The 20094-nt window shown below is 40.4% G+C and overlaps 1 long non-coding RNA gene across 1 annotated transcript in view; it reads left to right on the top strand.

Moving 5' to 3' along the window:
• The window catches only part of LOC110257021, a 111820-nt gene continuing 96949 nt past the window's right edge, over positions 5224-20094 (top strand). The window contains exon 1 of the long non-coding RNA XR_002339173.1: positions 5224-5425. This is a non-coding gene — a long non-coding RNA (uncharacterized LOC110257021). The remainder of the gene's footprint in view (positions 5426-20094) is intronic.

Genomic DNA, 20094 nt, shown 5'->3' with positions numbered 1-20094 from the left:
TGCCTGGTCCTCTTCATGAAGGAAATGCTAAAGCAGATCAATTTACTAGACTGGCTTTATTAATAACTGAGGAGGACAAAACAAAAGAGGCAACTCAGTCACAATCTATTCATCATCAAAATGCTTCTGACTTAAGGTTACAGTTTAATATTACAAGAGAAGCTGCCAGATAGATTGTAAAAACTGTGGTGTTTGTCCTCAAATCCTTTTTGCTTCAAAATCAGGGGTTAATTCCCGTGGCCTCAGAGTTAATGATTTATTGCAGATGGACGTAACTCACGTCCCATCCTTTGTAGACACCTTTTCTCATGTGATTTTGGCCTCTGCCAGGACGGGAGAAGATTTTAAAGATGTAATCCAACATTCGTTTTTTCTGCTTTGCTATTTTAGGAATGCCTAAAAATCTAAAAACAGAAAATGGTCCAGCTTATACTTCAAAATTCTTTGCTGATTTTTGTATAAAATTCCAAATTTCACATACAACTGGCATTCCATATAATCCTCAAGGACAAGCAATTATAGAAAGAGCACATCAAACATTAAAAAATCAAATTACTAAATTATAGGAAGGAAATTTAGACATAATTCTCATCATGTGCTGAGTCATACTATGTTTGTAATCAATTATTTAAATGAGGATTCTTCAGGACATTCTCCAATGTATAGACATTGGAATACAGATACATTACCCAAACCAATGGTTAAATGGTAAGATGTTTTAAGCAGTCAATGGAAAGGCCCAGATATTCTTCTAACTTGTGGAAGAGGTTTTGCTTGTTTTTTTCCCCAGGACTCATTATCACCCATCCGGGTTCCTGATTGCCTGATTAGATGATTAGACATGTCACCACCACGGCCGTCAAGGATGAGGTGCCACGTTGAAGACACCGAAAAAGAGAAACCCCAAAACAAACAAGTGAAGGAACTCCTTTCTACACGGCTGAAACACTTAAATCTCAACCTCCGGTGGCCATGACAACAACTACCTGGTCGCTTCGCAAGACTGACAGGTGCTGCTCACCCGCCTACCGGCGGTCAAATAGAGAGACTTGTTAAAGACACTGAGGGGTTGGTGAGAGTTCAAAATTAACATTTAAATCCTACAACTATGTTCATTACTATGCTTACAATTCTTGCTTGTCAAACAAATAACGTCTCTACTAAGTCACATTGGGCTTTTTTCCCTAATCCACCCAATTTTCAGCCTGTTACTTGGGATAATGAGATGGTTAAAGTACATGTAAATCAGTCTAACCTGCTGGGGGGACCAGGGCTTCCTCCTCCTCCTTTTGAAATTCCTACAGCCAGTTCCTTTAATTATTCATTCCTCAAAAGCTCAGACATTGCCTATTTGTTTTGCTTTGCCGTTAACCCTTTATGGTCTTAGACCAACTAATGTCCCTGGCTGAAATACTTATTTTGTAAAAGCTTGTTTACAGGTTCCTTATGCTTTTCTTCTTTCAAAAATTTTTAATATAAAAATTCATAAAAAAAGATGTTTTTACTACTCAATGTGATAATTGTACCTTGACAAATTGTATTAGTTCTAATATTGGTAATTATAAGTTTATGCTTATTGTGAAATAGCCTCCATACATAATGTAATATTCCTGTAAATATTACTGGTGATTGGTATGATAATCAGGGATTAAAAACATTACAACTGCTCAATTATCAGTTAACACGAACCAAACAATTTGTCTTATATTGGGAATTACTGCCTTAATTTCTATAATTACTTCCTTAACAGCATTGGCTGTTGCTTTAACAAAACAAGTACATACTGCAACTTTTGCCGATCAGTTATACAGAAATATTACTTTAGCTTTAACTACACAAGAGATTATTGATAAAAAGTTAAGTGACAAGGTTGATGCTTTGGAAAAAGCAGTTATGGCAATGAAACAGAAAATAATATCTCAAAGTTAAATTGGCTCTTTGTTGCCATGCAGATTTTAAATGGATTTGCGTTACTCCTCTCCAGGTAAATTCGTCTCGTTATACCTGGGATAAAATTAAAAATCAACTAGAAGGAGTTTGAAATCACTCTGACTTTGGATTGAATATTTCTAAATTATATCAGAAAATAATGGATATAAATCAGGGGGAACAAGGCTTTAGTGCTCAAAATATAGCCTCAGATTTATTTAACAACATAAACGGTTTTGTGAATCACAAATCTCTCACCTCTATGCTCATTAACCTTGCTGTGTCTGCTTTACTTCTGATTCTGCTATTGCTGTCTCTCCCAGTTCTCTTTAAACTTATAGGTTGTAATGTTTGACAACTTTCAACTGAACTTCATACATTCATTTTTATTTTTTTTTTAATATTTTTTTTAATTTTCCCACTGTACAGCAAGGGGGTCAGGTTATCCTTACATGTATACATTACAATTACATTATTTCCCCCACCCTTTCTTCTGTTGCAACATGAGTATCTAGACAAAGTTCTCAATGCTATTCAGCAGGATCTCCTTGTAAATCTATTCTAAGTTGTGTCTGATAAGCCCAAGCTCCAGATCCCTCCCACTCCCTCCCCCTCCCATCAGGCAGCCACAAGTCTCTGGGAGCGGCCCAAGAAATAGCAAAAAGACAAAAAAAAAATATTTTTAACGATCCATACATTCATTTTTAAAAAATAAAAAAAGGGGGATATGCGGGGAGCCAAGAAGATACAAGGAGCCAAGGAAGGGAGCTTTCCTAAATGGTGCAAAACTGAGGGCAGGCTCCTTCCTAATCAGAAAAAAGGACCTTGCCTGACGGCAGAAAAACCTGAAGGCAGGTTCCTAACCAAGGAAGAGAGCTCACCTGAATGGTACATGCTGAAGGTGGGCCTCTGGATAGGATAAAAGCCTGCCTGAACGGTGCATGCTAAGGTGGGCTTCTGGTCAGGATGAAAGCCTGCCTTTATGGTACAAGCCGAGGGCAGGCCTCAGGTTACACAGCTCTCATTTTGATGTTGATGGGGAAGAATTGGGGCATTCCTGGGAAAACAATTCCCATGTTTGCACCAGAGAACATGGATTGTTTCTCGGGTGACCTAGTCTTTTCTGTTTTATTTTTTATTCAGTTTTCCTCAGTCTTTCCTGATTATTTACTTATTATTCTTATTTTTCATTCTTATTTTCCTGTGGTGATTTTTGATTTAACAAAATTACAATAATATAATAAGAATATCATCCTGAAGGACTTTCCCCTATTTAAATCCAACTCAATTAAAACATAGTGTTTATCTACTAACTAGTTATACAGTAAACTTTAGAGTTAGGATTTTAATGAGGTTCATAGAAGTTAGACATATATTATTCTTGATCAAAAGAAACCCAGCTGTGAGTTTTGTCCTTGATTTTAGAAACTTGTAGCGGTAGCTGGCTAAGTTGATTTGTATGTTCTCACACTGCCTCTCTGACAAGGACACTTTGAAGATAGACACTAGTGTGAAGACAGGATTTTTTGTGTTTGTAACTTCTTCAGCTTGTGGGAATTGGCTGGCCATGAGATGGTTTGTGCTGGGTCTACTCTTTCCCACATGATATGCTATGCCCGTTTGTCCTTGAATTGTACTCACTAAATTTACTTAAGCTAAAGATTTTAAAACATGACATATAGCTACTGTACCATGTGATCAAAAAACAAAGCCTAATAGTTAACCAAGGTACTTTCAACACTATGATGTAATCTGTAGTAAAAAACTGTCTATATAATTAACCACTTATGCCAATAAAATTTGAGCAGTCCAGCACCCTGAAAGAAGGGACAAAGAGGCTGTCCATCTCCTCTCGGGATGTATACACCCTGGCTGCTGGATCCGGTTGTTGGAGCTGGCCTCCAGCACTTCTCTATGGTGGAAATGCAACACATAGCCAGCTTAGGCTAATATCTGCAGGATAGCATTCTCCCAAAAAACACAAAACAAGAGACTTTTAGCTTTCTACTTGCAAAGTGTATGCCACTCATTGGAAGAGCACCAGCCCTAGTGGTGTTTCCACCAGAAAGGAACCCTTGCCTTTTTTCCACATAGCCTCTCATATAACAGTGTTATCGGGCACCTCAGCTGCTAAGTGCCTTGTGTGCACTATTTGCATGCAGTGGGCTTAACTAGCTTAGAACACATTCAAAACATATTATCCATGTTGTAAAAGGCTGTTTTGGTATGAAAAGGCATTCAATTCATTTTAGTAGAAAGGCAGTCCATAAACAGCTTAGGCCGATACGCACACAATAGCATTCTCATAAATGACATTAAACCAGAGGCCTCTTGCTTGCTACTTGCAAAGTGTTTGCCACTCAGAAAAAGAGCACTAGCCCCAATGGCCATTTCCACAGGAAAGCAACCCTTACTTTTTTTCCAAATAGGCCTCAAGTATAACAAAGCTTATAGAGCTGCTCAGCTGCCAAGGGCTCTTTAGGTACTAGATGCTTGCAGTGGGCTCTTTAGGCACTAGATTCACTGAGAACACACAAAATGTATTCTCCATGCTGGAAAGGACTGCTTATATATAAAAAAGCATTCTCAGAGTTCCCGTTGTGGCTCAGTGGTTAACGAACCCGATTAGTAAACATGAGGTTGCAGGTTTGATCCCTGACCTTGCTCAGTGTGTTAAGGATCCGGCATTACTGTGAACTGTGGTGTATGTGGTGGACCTGGCTCAGATTCCATGTTGCTATGGCTATAGCATAGGCCTGCAGCTATAGCTCCGTTCACTTCCTAGCCTGGGAACCTCCATATGCCACAGGAGCAGCCCTAGAAATGGCAAAAAGACAAAAAAAAAAAAAAATTGTGTGTAGTTTTAGCATGGAAAAGTGGACAAGTCACAAGTACATGGCTCAACTCAGACAAGCTGGTGACCAAACCCAATTGTTTTTGTTCATAGACAGGGAGAATGAGACAGAATGATGGTCTCTCTAGAGCACAGCTGCACTCTGCATCCAGCTATGCCAGCCCCAGCCTGCTCACACACAATGGGGTTCACCTGAGGCCTTCATGCAACGGCATCTCTCTTTGCTTCAGGTGGGTTGTCAGACTCCAACTCCAGGGATGGAACCTAATTAATTTAAATAAATCATGGTAATATTGTTCTCCTTGCTAGTTATTGGTTCAATATCTAGGTCTTGGCCAATCAAAGCAGTTTTTACTGTGAAAGGGGAGGGCAAACTAACTAAGTTGATCCAATCAGAATGAAGGAGAGGCTTTATTCCCTGGTTCAGGTAAAAGCTTTTTCACTTTTTCACTGGAAGGGAAACAGATTGTTGCCATTGGTGCTGCTCATGATCTTCTTTGAATAGTGAAGGATGTCAGCTTAAAAAAACCTACACACAAAGGAGGGTAAAGCAAAGCAAGAGAATTGTAGAGAAATGGTGCTGGAGTCCTGATTGTACTTCACTCCGAGTCCTCACCACCTCTCAGTTTACTGCTATACCAGGTAAATGTGATGATTATTTTGGTTGGTTTGCTTCAGATTCTCTGTTGGTTAGAGCTGAATGCCTCTTGACATAGGTATCATTGCTGTCAAGTACTCAATGAGGAAACTAAGTCTCATAGAAGAGATGAAATCACTTCTTTCAGGTCATGCAGCCAGACATTTGAAACCATATCTGTTTGATTTCTAGGCTCCTGAACAACAAGCTCTAGCTGGTCTGTACTTATCAGAGGCACAGCAAGGAAACAGATTGTATAGTCAAGTGGGGGTAGTTAAGCGAAGTTTAGGAAGGATGCCCTTTACAAATGTGTGAGCAGGATTAAGGGAAACGCCTCCAAAAAGGTAAATGAGGCTCCCAGGGCTATCAATAAAGAGCCATTTATATTCCTAGAGGAAAAGAGGCAAGGTAGAAGTGAGGAAGTGGGGGCAATTAGGGGAAACTGGAGAGAATGATAGCTCAGGACATAGGAGAGGGTTCCCCTCTTCAGTAGAGAGTTGCAGGTTTGATCCAACATATGGCAAGGCCGTGAAAGAGCCTGGGTGATAAATACTTTGTTTTCTTCTCCCAGCCTTCAATCTCCTGTTGGGCTCCCTTGAGAAGCCAGTGGGCAAAAGGGGCTTAGATGAAAGCCTGGAGAATAGAACAGAAAGAAGTGGGGAGGACAGACCAGGAGGAGATGCACACAGCCAACCACTCACTTCCCACCAGTTTACCTGACTTGTCCAATATTGCTGATTGGCTAACTTGGGAATGGACTCTGAGGAGATTAGCTTTCAGTATATTCAGTATAATGTGTTTTTGTGATCAATACCCATGGGAGGTAGGGGTGGAAGAAGAATTGGGTAGAGAGATGAGATGCAAGGGAGTCCCAAAGAAGGCTTCAGCCAAACACATGGGGAGCTCTGGGCCTGAGTGGTCTTCCAGAATCCCTGAGTTTGGAGTAAGGGGCCTGGTCATTGGGTATATGGATAATTACCTAATGAAGACTCTCTGAGTATCCAAGTGTCACTGTCAACTCAAACCTGTTGTCAAAAGTCCTTGAAGTGTTTGGATTTCCCTTCTTCAAGTGTACAGCTCCCTGAATCATTGCCTAGATCTCTGGGCAAAGACTAGCGGAATCATTTCTTGACACTCGACACTGGGTTCTTCCTCTCAGAAACCTAGCATCTCCTTCAATCAGTGGGTTCTTACTCTGAAAACTGGCTCAACTTTAGCAGCTGATAAAGGAATCATGACTTTGTATTCAAGCAACTGCCTTCAGATTGCTGCTTAGCCATCTTGGATTTCTTTTAATCATACAGATTGGAAGGCACCCTTGCTGACTTCCCATCTAGTTCACTCCTAGAGAAGCTCTTTTCTGTTCACCACTTGCATATCCCCCAGCTGGTCACCCTCCTTCCATTGCCTCATTGACTTCACCACTCATCACCACGCTTGCATCCACCTGACTTTTACTGGTAAAGTGCCGGCACAGGGGCTTGCTTGTTTCTGAGAGTTAGCAAGCCCATTGCTATCAGATGTGAGCCAATTTTTTTGCATCTCTGTCATCTGCCTCAATAACTACCACCACCAAACTTCTAGTGATGTTCTTGTTCCTCTCACCCATCATTCCCAGTTTGGTTAAGTGGTGTAGCCTCTAGCTCTCCTGCCAAAACAACTTGATCTGGTGGATTTTCTGGTCTTAGACAGTCTATCTGTATGGATATAATTGCTTCTACATGTTTTTTAATCCCTTTCCCATTGTCTGGCACAGTAATTCTGATATTTCTATCTCAGTTTGGGCCATCTCCTTTTTCATGTTTCTAGAGGCCATCCTAGCTGTGTTTGCATCATTTCCAAGGGTTTTTGCTAGCCTGTTAATTGTAGTATCCTGAAGGACAATTCCAATATCAATACTTTTACTCACATTAATTTTTTATATATCTTGGTTCAGTGCACCCAGAATACAGGCCTATTTATACTTTTCTGGCAAAAACTGCACCATGCAGTGAGCCTGGGCATTCTCTCCTTCTTTATAGTACATCTTCAACTGAGTTATGTTGTGATTTTAGAATAGTTATTGGTCAAGTGTGCAGAAGGGAGTGTGGGGTCAGGTCCTGAGCTAGCACATGTTTTTTTTGTATAGGCGATACTTCTGCGTGACCTTCATGAGAAAAAAGATGGCTCACCCTTCATTGGGAGGACTGGGCCACTTCTGCAGGCTTAGAGAGTTTATTGCACTAAGTCAAGACTTTTGAGTCCATCAACATAGATGTCAACATCCTATTCTTTTCAAATCGGGGCTCTGACTGTGGCGCAGCTGATCTGCCTTAGGATTTTATTCTCTGAAACTTGACCTCTTCTAGGAGAGGTCCAGAGCTTTCTCTGCTCTCCTCCTGAGGAGACAAGAACCACTTCATTTGAGACCAAGGAAGTCCTCCACCTTTTATACTTAGCTTTTAACTGTCAGTATTTCCATCTTAGCTTTTTGTTATCTTCACAGCATCAACAGATGGCAACGGCCACCTTATTTCTATTCTTCGAGTTGCTATTTCCCTTCAAAACTTGGCTAATGCATTTTCTTCCACCAATTCTTGTTTCCCACCTATAAAGTTTCAACTGTTGCTGTTACCCTGTGCTGCCCCTGCCATCAGGGTTGGGTCTGCATTGCCAGTAAGTGGGCAGGTGATCTAGCTTGAAATTCTTGCTTGGCACTTGTTTTCTCACTCCTGATACAAAATGTGTTACCAGTTAGATTCCCTGGAGAGCCAAATGTAAAACAGAGAAAGACATTTAGGAGGCCACTGAATCTACTTGGTAATGCTGTTGGGACCAATTCTTAAAGGATGAAGCAGAAGGGATAGTTGAGTCCCAATCTACAGCCAGTAAAGGCCTCTGCTGGTATGTCTCTAGTCCTGACTTTTGGTATTAATCAGTATTTGGCTATAGTCTGCCCCAGAAGGAGGTTTGATTAGTCTGATTTTAGATGAAGCATTTTCTTCAGCTAGTTCAAATCTCTAATGAAGGGGGACAGCTGCATTCCCAGCTGCTGAGGAAACAAGCCTTTCGTTATTTTGTTTCCAGGTCATTGAGACACAATTGAAGTACAATATTTTGTAAGTTTAAGATGTACAAGATGTTGATTTGATATGCTTAGGTATTGCAAAATGATGGCCACCATAGAGTTAGCTAAAACCTCCATCATGTCGCATAATTACCATTTCTTTTTTGTGGTCAGAACATTTAAGATCTCTTAGCAAAATCCAAATACACAGTGCAATATTTTAACTCATCACTATGCTGTACATTAGATCTCCAGAACTTAATTCATCTCATAACTGGGAGTTTGTGCAAAATGACCAGTCCTTTATCTGGAATGGAGGTTCTGGGCGGCTTGTTAGAGCATGTTTCCACATCCTCCATGTCTAACTCTAAGGGTGAACAAGATTATGCCACGATGAAAAAGAATGACCTTGGAATGTGAGTAACATGAGGGCAGTGGTTTTTGTTTTGTACCTTGTTTTCTTCCTACAACCAAGACTCTGCCAGTCCTATAGCAAGGGCCCCAGATGTACTGGATGAATAAATGCTTGTCATTCTTAAATTCATAGACACTGATATAGTACGTAGTGTACCTCCCTACCCTTTTAGACAGAACTGCTGCTGAATAAGATATATTCATAGTCTGGCCATCAGTTTCTATCTGTTATATATATATTTTTTTTATTTTCCCACTGTACAGCAAGGGGGTCAGGTTATCCTTACATGTATACATTACAATTACATTTTTTCCCCCACCCTTTGTTCTGTTGCAACATGAGTATCTAGACATAGTTCTCAATGCTATTCAGCGGGATCTCCTTGTAAATCTATTCTAAGTTGTGTATGATAAGCCCAAGCTCCCGATCCCTCCCACTCCCTCCCCCTCCCATCAGGCAGCCACAAGTCTCTTCTTCAAGTCCATGATTTTCTTTTCTGAGGAGATGTTCATTTGTGCTGGATATTAGATTCCAGTTATAAGTGATATCATATGGTATTTGTCTTTGTCTTTCTGGTTCATTTCACTCAGTATGAGATTCTCTAGTTCCATCCATGTTGCTGCAAATGGCATTATGTCATTCTTTTTTATGGCTGAGTAGTATTCCATTGTGTATATATACCACATCTTCCAAATCCAATCATCTGTCGATGGACATTTAGGTTGTTTCCATGTCCTGGCTATTGTGAATAGTGCTGCAATGAACATGCGGGTGCATGTGTCTCTTTTAAGTAGAGTTTTATTGATATTAGTGAATTAGTACCTATCAGATGATGTTAAAGTGGAAAAAAAAATCTGATTTCTTTCCTGTTTTCTGAGACATTATTCAGATGACTGAGTCATAATGCTATCCCTGACTTTTTTTTTTACTTGAAATTTTACCGAACAACTTAAAATTCATTTGTCTGCACTTGTCTAGGTTTTCTTTTGATTTTTAGAGCTAATAATGGAAAATCTAACTTGTTTTACCCTTAAAATACCTGATCTCTTCAGAATTTTTTTTGGGTAAGTCAGCCAAATGCTAACATTCATCTTACATAAAGAGAATACAAATACACAAACTAACATAAAATAGCTTTCCTGCTAGATATTGTCAAACTAATAGGGAAATGTAGTAAAAGTGAAAATTCCTTAGGAATTAACATTAAAAAAATTGTTCTCAAACAGCTGTCATTTAACAAAAATCACATCTATGTTTCCCTGATTTTTCTTTCATACTATGAATATTTGCTACAAATAGAAATATACCTATATCTATATATATATATATGCATTATACAGAAATAATTTAGCCTGTGAACTTATTATGACAATTTGCATAGATTTGTAGATTTAATTGCAGATTTAAGTTCTTTTGAAATATTACCAGATAATTTCATTTTACTCATTTTGGTCACACATTTTTTTTTTCAGTCTTTTTGCCATTTCCTGGGCTGCTCTCGTGGCATATGGAGGTTCTCAGGCTAGGTGTCCAATTGGAGCTGTAGCCGCCAGCCTACACCAGAGCCACAGCAATGTGGGATCCGAGCCATGTCTGCAACCTACACCACATCTCATGGCAATGCCAGATCCTTAACCCACTGAGCAAGACCAGGGATCGAACCCGCAACCTCATGGTTCCTAGTCGGATTCATTAACCACTGTGCCACAACGGGAACTCCTGTTCATACATTCTTATCCTGTAGAATTAAAACTATTAATACCAAAATTCATCAATACCACAATGTAATTTTAGAGTAAACCTCCACATAATAACTTTAATAATAGTGAGAGCACCTGATCTTTAGGTGATTGATTTTGTGCAGACATTGTGCTAAATATCTCACAGTGTTATTATCCTGCATGATGCTCACAGGTATCCTGATTCCAAAGCTCACATTCCCAACCTCTGCCCCATTTCCCCTTCCAGTGGCTGGTCTTAAGGGCCTTCAAGTTCTTTAATGCATCAGCTCACTAAATTCACTGACAGCCACCACCCATAGTGGTCATGAAAAGAGCCTTCCAAGTCCAGTGCTTTCACTCTTTTACACTAGGTGAATGCATTTTAATCGTGCGCTGAAGTTGATTGTTGTCCATCAAGATATCAAAAAAGAAATAGGAAAATGTTGAGGGTGGTCACAGGATTTTAGGTCCCTGAAGAGATCTGCATCTTATGCCTTTGGGTCTCTGCGTGTGGTATTCCTTTAGCTGAACATGGCTTGCCTTGTCCCCTCCATCGCTGACCTGACAAAAATCTTCCCACCCTTCAAGTTCTGGTTCAAACATTCATTCCTACTTCTGCGACACTTCCTGAATTTACTGCTATAATGGAGACTCTTGCCTATGCTCTTAGTTTGTTTGTTCATCCCCCTCTCCTCTTCTCCCTGTGTTCGTGTGTATATACGTAATTTATGTTTATGTATGTGTGTGATAGGAATGATTTTCTCTCTAAAACAGAACTATTTGTAGAGCTATTAGATTATGAGACACTTAAAGATGTGTTCTGGATCTTTTCATCCTTTCTAGCATTTTGTACAGGATCTTGCCCAATTGTTGGTTGAATGAGTTAATGCAAGAATAAATCAAAGCTCAGAGAATGCTAGAACTGAAGGGACATTTAGGCAAGATAGATATTTCAGAGGATAAAAATATAGGGCATGTGGCTTCTTTCCTAGTGCACAAAGCTGAATATGCCATCAAAAAATCACTCTCCAGCCCAGGAAGGACTGCCTATAGCCTTTGTCTACTTGCTTCTCTGAATTGGAATAGGAACTTCTTTTCTCTAGTAGTTAACATACATAACGTATAAAATGCCAAATGACTAGTTTAACTCTCATCAATGTCCTTTCATGTGGTTGACTGATTTAGTGTCACTAAACTGATAAATGCCACTCCTTGTAGAATTCTTCACTCACTGCCAACTGTTAAAGACAGAGTAGGACATTCTTTCTTGCTTTCTAGTGCCTCTTGAAATACTATCCTAAAGATATTCTTCCACTCTTAGGTTTTATGAACATGAAGCAGGATGACCTGTCATGGCAACGCTACATCAGGGCTTTAGTAATTATTTCCTTCTTCTCCTCCTTCTACCTTTAAACACATGCCCATTGGGAGAAGGAGTAACTTATGCTGGTCTCAGACCCTTGTGAATGTCAAAAGAATATGGGCACCAGACCCCATTTCTAATTCCCTATGTGATTAGATTCCCCCACTTCAGAAATGATCTGCAAAGAAGAGGCAGTAATGGGGAGACAAGATAGAACAGGGCATTGGAAAGAATCTTTAAAAAGTGGACTTTAAATAGCGGAGGACTCCAGAGATCTTGAGATTGCATCCTTCTCACAATCCATGTGGTGTCACAGTTGACCTTTTGTCAGGAGATGATGAGTTAGATGATGAGCTGTGCTAATTAATGAGATGGAAAGAAAGGTTAAATAAATAAAATAAAACTTTCCTTTTTTCCCCCCCAAAATACTTTTTCCCCCTCAGCAGCTTTCCTCTGTGTTCTCTGAGACAAACAATGTTGGATCTGAGAATCTGAGTCTTCCTTGTTTTAACCTCTAACAACCTCATTGTGACAAATGGCATCTCAGCTCTGATGTGTGGATGCCGAAGGGCAGGTTCTGAGTGATTCATTTGTGATGTGCGGGACAGTTATTCAGGTGATTAACTAGACTCTATTTAGATCAGGAAAGAAATGCTAGTCTGAGATTTCCTTAGTCCTATCACAGGTTAAGAGTATTCACCAACCAAGTTTGATCGAGCAATTCATTAGTGGATGTTTTCAACCTCACACTCTCAAATTGGGAACCGTTGCTCAGTCTATATTGTTACTGGATTTTTCCATTTCCTGCCTTATTTTAAATGAACATGAAGCAGGATGACCTGTCCTGGCAATGCCGCATCAGCTCCTTTTTAGGATGACAAAAAAAGGACCCAGAGTCTGGCCTTTCCCTCCATTTCCGGTAACTGCCTTCATTAGAAACATTGCTAGGGCCACGAGAAATATTTTAATAAAAAATTTAATATAAACATAGGATTCAAGGTGAAGGTGATCAAGTGGTAGGTGACTCTGAGAACTATTATGTAGGTAATATCGAAAGAATTTGGAACAAATTTGCCATCCTATAAGTAAGCTGAGCAGTGACTTATTCCTTTATTTGATTTAAAAAGCAGTATTGAGACAAATTGTCAAGCCATTAATATAGAGTTTGAAGTTAAGGAGTTGATGTTCTTTAGGCACTAATTTTTATTTTCTGTCATATTGATGACTAGTTTCTATAACGCTGACTGGGTCAGAAATACATTGTTTCTTACTGGGTCATTAAAATTTATCAATCCGACAACTTAAAATTTTCACTTGGGACATAAAAACACAGGCAGTGAAAGGTAAGTATAAAATGTCACATACCCAAGCAGGAATGGAGTTGTTTATCTTCCTAAATTTAAAGTAATTAGGAGTTCCCATCGTGGCGCAGCAGAAACAAATCCCATTAGGAACCATGAGGTTGCGGGTTTGATCTCTCGCTTTGCTCAGTGGGTTAAGGATCTGGTGTTGCTGTGAGCTGTGGTGTTGGTCGCTAGGTCACAGACACAGTTCAGATCCCACGTTGCTGTGGCTGTGGCTGTGGCATAGGCTGGCAGCTATAGCCCTGATTCGACCCCTATGCCATGGGTGCAACCTTAAAAAAAAAAATTAAAGGAATTATTTTAAATTTGGAATTTTATGAGGGTGACATAAGTGACGAATGGAGATTGAAAGAGACCTTGGAAAGATTTATGTTCATTTTCCTTCATAGATTTAAATATACCCAGAAAACACATTATAAATAACACACAGCTATAACTACATCCACAATATGCTCCTTCCTCACTAAAGTCCAGGAAAAGCCTTGCCCAGAGGAAATCTCTTACTCCTGTTTCTCTGTGCATCCCCGTCCTTTGTCATGACCCTTCTGTCCTGCCAGGATTCTCCCCTCCTTTGCCTTCTGGTCTGAGGTCACTCATATTCAATAGGTCTCATGCTGGGATCAGTTTACCAATTCCAGAACATTCTCAGTTTCCCTGTCTGCGGGTGTTCAAAGCTTAAACTTTAAATTGTTTTTACCAGTTGTATTTCTCTGTATTGGGACATAAAGCTGGGGATTTCAAGGCACCTCCTCTCTGATTCTATAAAGTGCTTATTATAGCTACTGCTGACAAAATATATATCCTGCAGAGGTGGACAGGCTTTATAAGCCTCTGGTGTTTTTGGAGGAGGAGGAGGGAATGACTTTCAGCCAGAATACATCTAAAATGATCTCTCTACCGCTGAAAGCCTGACACTGGAGTTTATTTCTGTTTCGCTCTATCAGCTTCCCTAACTGACATCAGCAGTTAAAATGACCCATTGCTACTTCATGGGGTTTTACTTCTTAACCAGTTCATGTACCTTATGCTTGTGATACACAAACTCTCAAGACAGAGACCCCTTAAGAGGCATATGGTAGATAATGGTATGGAGGTTATTCTCAGCTATAGACTGTGCTAGACTGACAGTATTGCAGGTTCCAGTTTCCTCTTGACAGTTGTCTAATATGAAGAAGTCCTTGAACCCTCAATAGGAATTTTGGTTCATTCCCTGATTAAGCACTTGATAGAATGGGCATAAGGGAAATACACAAACATATAGGCATGCACAAACACAAACAATTTGAGTGTTTCAGACACTGTTCCAGACACTGTTCAACTGCCTGACATATTTTAATGCCTCTAATTCTTTGATTAGTTCCATCAGAATAATAACTATAATTATTAGTGATAACCCCTTACACTCTCAAAGTTTTCTCACCTGAGGTAGGTGATATTGTTGTCATTATTTTACAAGTAAGGAAACAGGCACAGAAAGTTAAGTAATTTGCTCAAGGCTACGTAATTACTAAAGGGTGAAGTCAGGATTGGATTCCAGGCAATCAAGTTGAAGTTCATGACTTAAAGACTATACTAATGATTTATACAATCCAGTTTGGGAAGCCCCCTCAACTTAGACCCAAAATTAGCAGTTGAGGTGAAAAAAACAAAAACAAAAACAAAACAAAACACCTATTTGATATCTCATGGCATTTTGCTCTTCAACCAGTTGATAAGTTATGCTCACTCTTTTCTGCTCTTTCTGATTCTCCCTCCTCCTCTAAACCCTTTACTGAAAACATACTTGCAAAATATTTAATATAATAATTTAGAAATAATTTTAGAAGATGAACTCCCGGATTTTAGTCTGAGACATTTGTGTACCTATGTATGATGGTAATAGGACAAAAGGCAGAGGTCATAAGGAAAGTAGAATCAAGAAGTAAGACTAAAGATAACCCCTAGGGTTAGTTTCTGTTTGGCACATTCATTGTTTCCTAATTAAAATGAACTGAGAGAAGTTACTAAAGCATGCATCTTCCTTGGGAAACTCCTATTTCAACATATCAAGGAATAGGCTCTTGTGTGTTTGTGTGTGTGTGTGTGTGTGCACACGTGCGTAAGACACAAAGATGTATTACAGGGTATCTCTGCCCTCTGTCCTCCCTTGAAATAGATTTAAACTAATCAAGCTCATCAAGGCCAGGAGTCTGATCTTAATTCTTAATCATCTTACTGTCTTCCCCCTGCCTTAGGGTGCAGTTGGCTCACAGTGTCTGCTGAATGTATGCTTAAAATGGTAGCTCTGTAGTTCAGCACTAGTATATGCTGAGGAATCCAGGTTCTTGAAGCATGGAAATGCCTTGAGCCTGGTTGCTGTCCTCCCCTTGGCAGAGGCTCACTTTCACCAGCAGGGGGCAGCAGATGTTTGCTTTTGCCCGCCTAAAGCATCTCAGCCAAATTTTACTGTTCACAAGTGTCCTACCTTTTCTATTTAATGCCTTCATTTGCTAAGAAATTCACCTCCATATATGCTGTTCTCAACCAACACCCCCTTCAGAGGAAATAAGATTTTGGAAAAAGAAATTAAATCTGAATTACAACTAGCCAACCTGTGTTGCCAGTTGTTGCCCTTGTAAGTTCTGTGCGCCAGGGATGCTAGTCACTTGGAGAAGTGCTGTGGAGGAGGATGCTCTGGACAGAGACCCCACTGGGAAAGCACTGCTCCTGGAGATGGGCCTTTTTTCTTCCACTGCCCATTAAAAAACCTTGCAGAGAAGGCAACAAGAAGGTATTATAGAGTGACCATTCATAGAGGTGGTCTAAGACAGTTTGTTTTATGTCTGAATATCCCAGCATTAATAATGCTCCCTTATACTTATCAAGGAGTCCTTGTTTGGATGATAAGTTTACGGTCGTGAGTGCTCCTCAGCTTGGTCATGAGCTAAGAGTGAGAAGGGGGTTGGAAAGACTAGGACTTGAGTGTTGGATGAGGAGGGCTGGGTATGAAGATGAGATTTTTGAAGAGGGGAGAATTTTGGGCTCGAGAAAACTGTTATTATTCCCTTGTCTTCAAAGTTGGACTGGTTTGCGGCAAAACCGAGGGAAGTGGTACATTTGCCCTGTCCTCTGGTGAGCTGCACTGCTTCTGAAGGTATCTTAGGTGCCAGCTGAAAACCGACACTTGGCATCTGCTTCTACCAGTGCTAAGTCACTAGCCACTGAAGCCACTGACTTCCAACATGTCCTGAAAGGAGCTCAGAGTGGAGGTCAGGAATAAGGCCCTCTGTGCTCTGGGAAAAACTGGCAGAACCAGGCTTCAGATAGTTAGAAACTTTCAGGAGAAGATGTTATGAGCCCAAATTCTTGCATCTACAGAGAGGCACTACAATCATTAACAGTGTCACCTGACATCCTTGTGACTAACAGCAAGCCTCTACCAAAGTGTGTGCTTGATTGCATATACCCTCCTTCACTGAAATCATATGGTCTCTCCCCCTACCTCTTCAGAACCAGTACCTCGGAGAGCTGAGAGGGGGTATCCTAGCTTATGGTCCACATTTTGCCCCAAATAAAACTTAACTCTCAACTCTCATGTTGTGCATTTTTTCCAGTAGACATAGGTCTCTCTACTTGAAGTCAAGAGGAAAATGCTCTCTGCGGGGGGCAATCTAGCCATCAGGTGACTTTTAGGAAAGGGCATTGTTGACTCTGGTTAGATGTTGTGTAGACCCTGCCTGTGGACACTGGAGATCTGGAATTGGGCAGCCGAGTGTGGGGCTTGGCAGTACGTCACAGGAAAAGGGGATCTACTTTTGTCAGCAACCTGAACTGGCTACAGTACCCTAAACAAATCCTGCTATATGGAGGGGGATGTGGTTCTAAGAAGTTTGTATAGCATCATGTTTATAGGGTCCACTTGGAACACAGAATGACCTGGATTCAGACTTTGCCACTTACTTGTTACTGAACTCTTCAGTTATTTACCCATATTTAGTTACTCAGTTCTTCCTCAGTCTTAGTTTTAGAAACTGATAGGATTAGCTATGTCCATATTCCTAATACAGTGCTTTACATGGGGGTAAATATTAAATAAATTGGGGTTGTTATTGTTAAAGCTGATTCCATAGGAAAACTATAACTAATGATGTGAATATTTTTATGATTTTTGCATGTGTGTGAAATATCAAAAGGATCTTTATATGTAGTTAAAATATTATAAATTTTGGCTGAAGACATGTTGTTCTTTTTTTTTTTTTTTTTTGCTATTTCTTTGGGGCCGCTCCCACGGCATATGGAGGTTCCCAGGCTAGGGGTCTCATCGGAGCTGTAGCCACCGGCCTATGCCAGAGCCACAGCAAGGCGGGATCCGAGCCGCATCTGCAACCTACACCACAGTTCACGGCAACGCCGGATCGTCAACCTGCTGAGCAAGGGCAGGGATTGAGCCCTCAACCTCATGTTCCTAGTCGGATTCGTTAACCACTGCGCCACAACGGGAACTCCAACATGTTGTTCTTAAGTACTTAAGTAATTGTAATTAAAATAGAATTTAAACATATGAGTATTGGTCTTGGCTATGCCACTAACTAGGTTTATCACCTTTTCCATGTCCCTGAATGCCTCTGGCCTTTGGTCTTTTTACTTGCAGAGAAGTGTAGGGTCTGCCAATTGCTTCTGTACCTTTTGGTTCTGACAGACTGCATTTCCCCTGAGATTCCTGCACAGAGTGCAGTGGGGTGCTCTGCCTCCGTGGCAGCTGGCTGGTTGAGGAGATTAAGCCTGAAATTGTAGAGGCTGAGATCATAGGCTTGATTTCTCTATGGCCCAGTTAGCTTCCTTTTCAAGGAAAATGTTCAAAATTTTCTGTTTCAAGATTGTCTGTCTCTCTGACCTCAGACCTAAATTTTACAAGCACAGAGAAAAGCACTTCTGGAAGTAGGAGGTACACAGCCATGTCACTGTGACTTCCACAAAAGGACAGAAAGATGGAGATAGGGGTAACCTAATGCTGAAGGGTTAGCCCATCAAATTGCCCGGGTGTGAAAAGGGCAGTGCAGTGCCCTCTTTTCCAGGGACCGCTTACCAAGGTGGTCACTGTCTGCTTGGTTAAACTTAGTGGTGTGGGAGTTTACTAGGTAGAAGGAGCAATGCACATCAAAGATTTTTGACTACTTAGAAAGTCTGTTTTAAAATATAAAAACTGGGGGTGGGGAGGAGAGGCTCCAGATATTGGTGTGATTTACATGTTACTAGAATGCAGTTGGTGCATCTGGGCCTGGACCTGGGCTCCCAGTAGCTCAAGGTGGGTGGGCTTTTAATTAGCACTAGAATCAGTCCCTTTGAACAGCTGCTCTCTGTAGCCAGGAAGTTGGTTCCCCGAGGTATTTATTCTTGTGCTGTGCTGTTGACCAGCCAGCCTTGGAAGGCCTGCAAGAAAAACTTAAATTAGGGTACTTAATGAGCCGAAGGCCTTCTGCAAGACACTGTTTTAATACTAGAAGATCCATTTTCCTCTGAATATAGTAGTTTTTTCTCCCCTTTAACAAGGAAAATTGGTTTTGCCAAAAAGCAGTAGATTGAGACAAAAAGGTGAGATGTTCTGCCTTCGAGATTAATGAACCAAAAAGTTGGTGTGTGTGCACATCCTTCTGATCCTAGGGACCTACAGAGGAAGATGGAATAACTTCCACCTTTGGGGCAATCATTTTATTCTTACCCAGGGCCAGTTTGAGATTGCTAAATTTCCCAAGCTTGGAAACCCACCCCTATCACGTAATTTGAAATAGAGGAAATGAAGGAAAATTCTAAACCAAAACTTCAAAAAAGGTAAGCAAGATAAACAGATATGCTGTCTGATCAGACTACTATGATAATTTTTTAAAATGTTAAAAGTTCTTGATTTTGATCCTCATTCCCCTCTCCCTACTTTTGTCCCTGCTCTTATGGCATCCTGCTGGGCCGAGGTTCCTAACCTGCCTATTTGGTAAGACAGCACTTCCCTCCTGAGAGTGGCATTTCTCCACAGGTGGTCCCTGCATCAAATCATGTGATGAAAGGTGACTCCAAGTGTCTTTGAGACCCTCATATCTAACTCATCAAAATACCTCAGGCTAGAATCTGTTGCTTAAAGAGCTCCCTAGGTGGTGATTATAGAAACTAAAATAAAGCTTAAGCATACTTAGAATGTTCTAATGCAGAAATTCTGTGGTCCTTACAATCATTAGGAACTTAAAAATGTACAGCGTTTCCTTCACAGGTTCTGCTGATTCAAGTAGCATTGGAGAGAACTCTTGAGATGTTGAGGTGGAAAAAGCCCCATTTTGTTTCTATTGAGAGATATCGATATTTCTACTGAACCAGTGCATTTCAATAGAAATATAATACCAGCCACATCTTTGTTTTTAGTAGCCACATTGAAAATGTAAAGTGAAACAGGTGAAATTAACCTAAAGATATTTTTATTTAGCTCAATGTATCCCAAATAATGCCATTTCAACATGGAAGCAATATACAAATGATTGAGAGACTTTACATCACCATGCCTGTTGGATCATCTGATCCTGCATTCCATAACATAGGGTAGAAACCTCTAACTGCTCACCCCTAATAGGTCTAGTGTTAGTTGACATATTTGCAATGATAGAAGGACATTGTATTAGGAGCAGTTCATTCTATCCTTGATAGATGATTTTTTTGAGAGCTCTGTGTCCTTAACATTTAAACTCTGCAGCCTGATTTTCTATGTTCTCTGAAATCTAAGATTCCTGCATTTTCAGCCATATC

The sequence above is a fragment of the Sus scrofa genome, chromosome 1, assembly GCF_000003025.6.
Source record: "Sus scrofa isolate TJ Tabasco breed Duroc chromosome 1, Sscrofa11.1, whole genome shotgun sequence".
NCBI classification, from domain to species: Eukaryota; Metazoa; Chordata; class Mammalia; order Artiodactyla; family Suidae; genus Sus; species Sus scrofa.
Note: the sequence above shows the minus strand (reverse complement) of the source record. Positions and strands in the feature narration are given on the sequence as shown.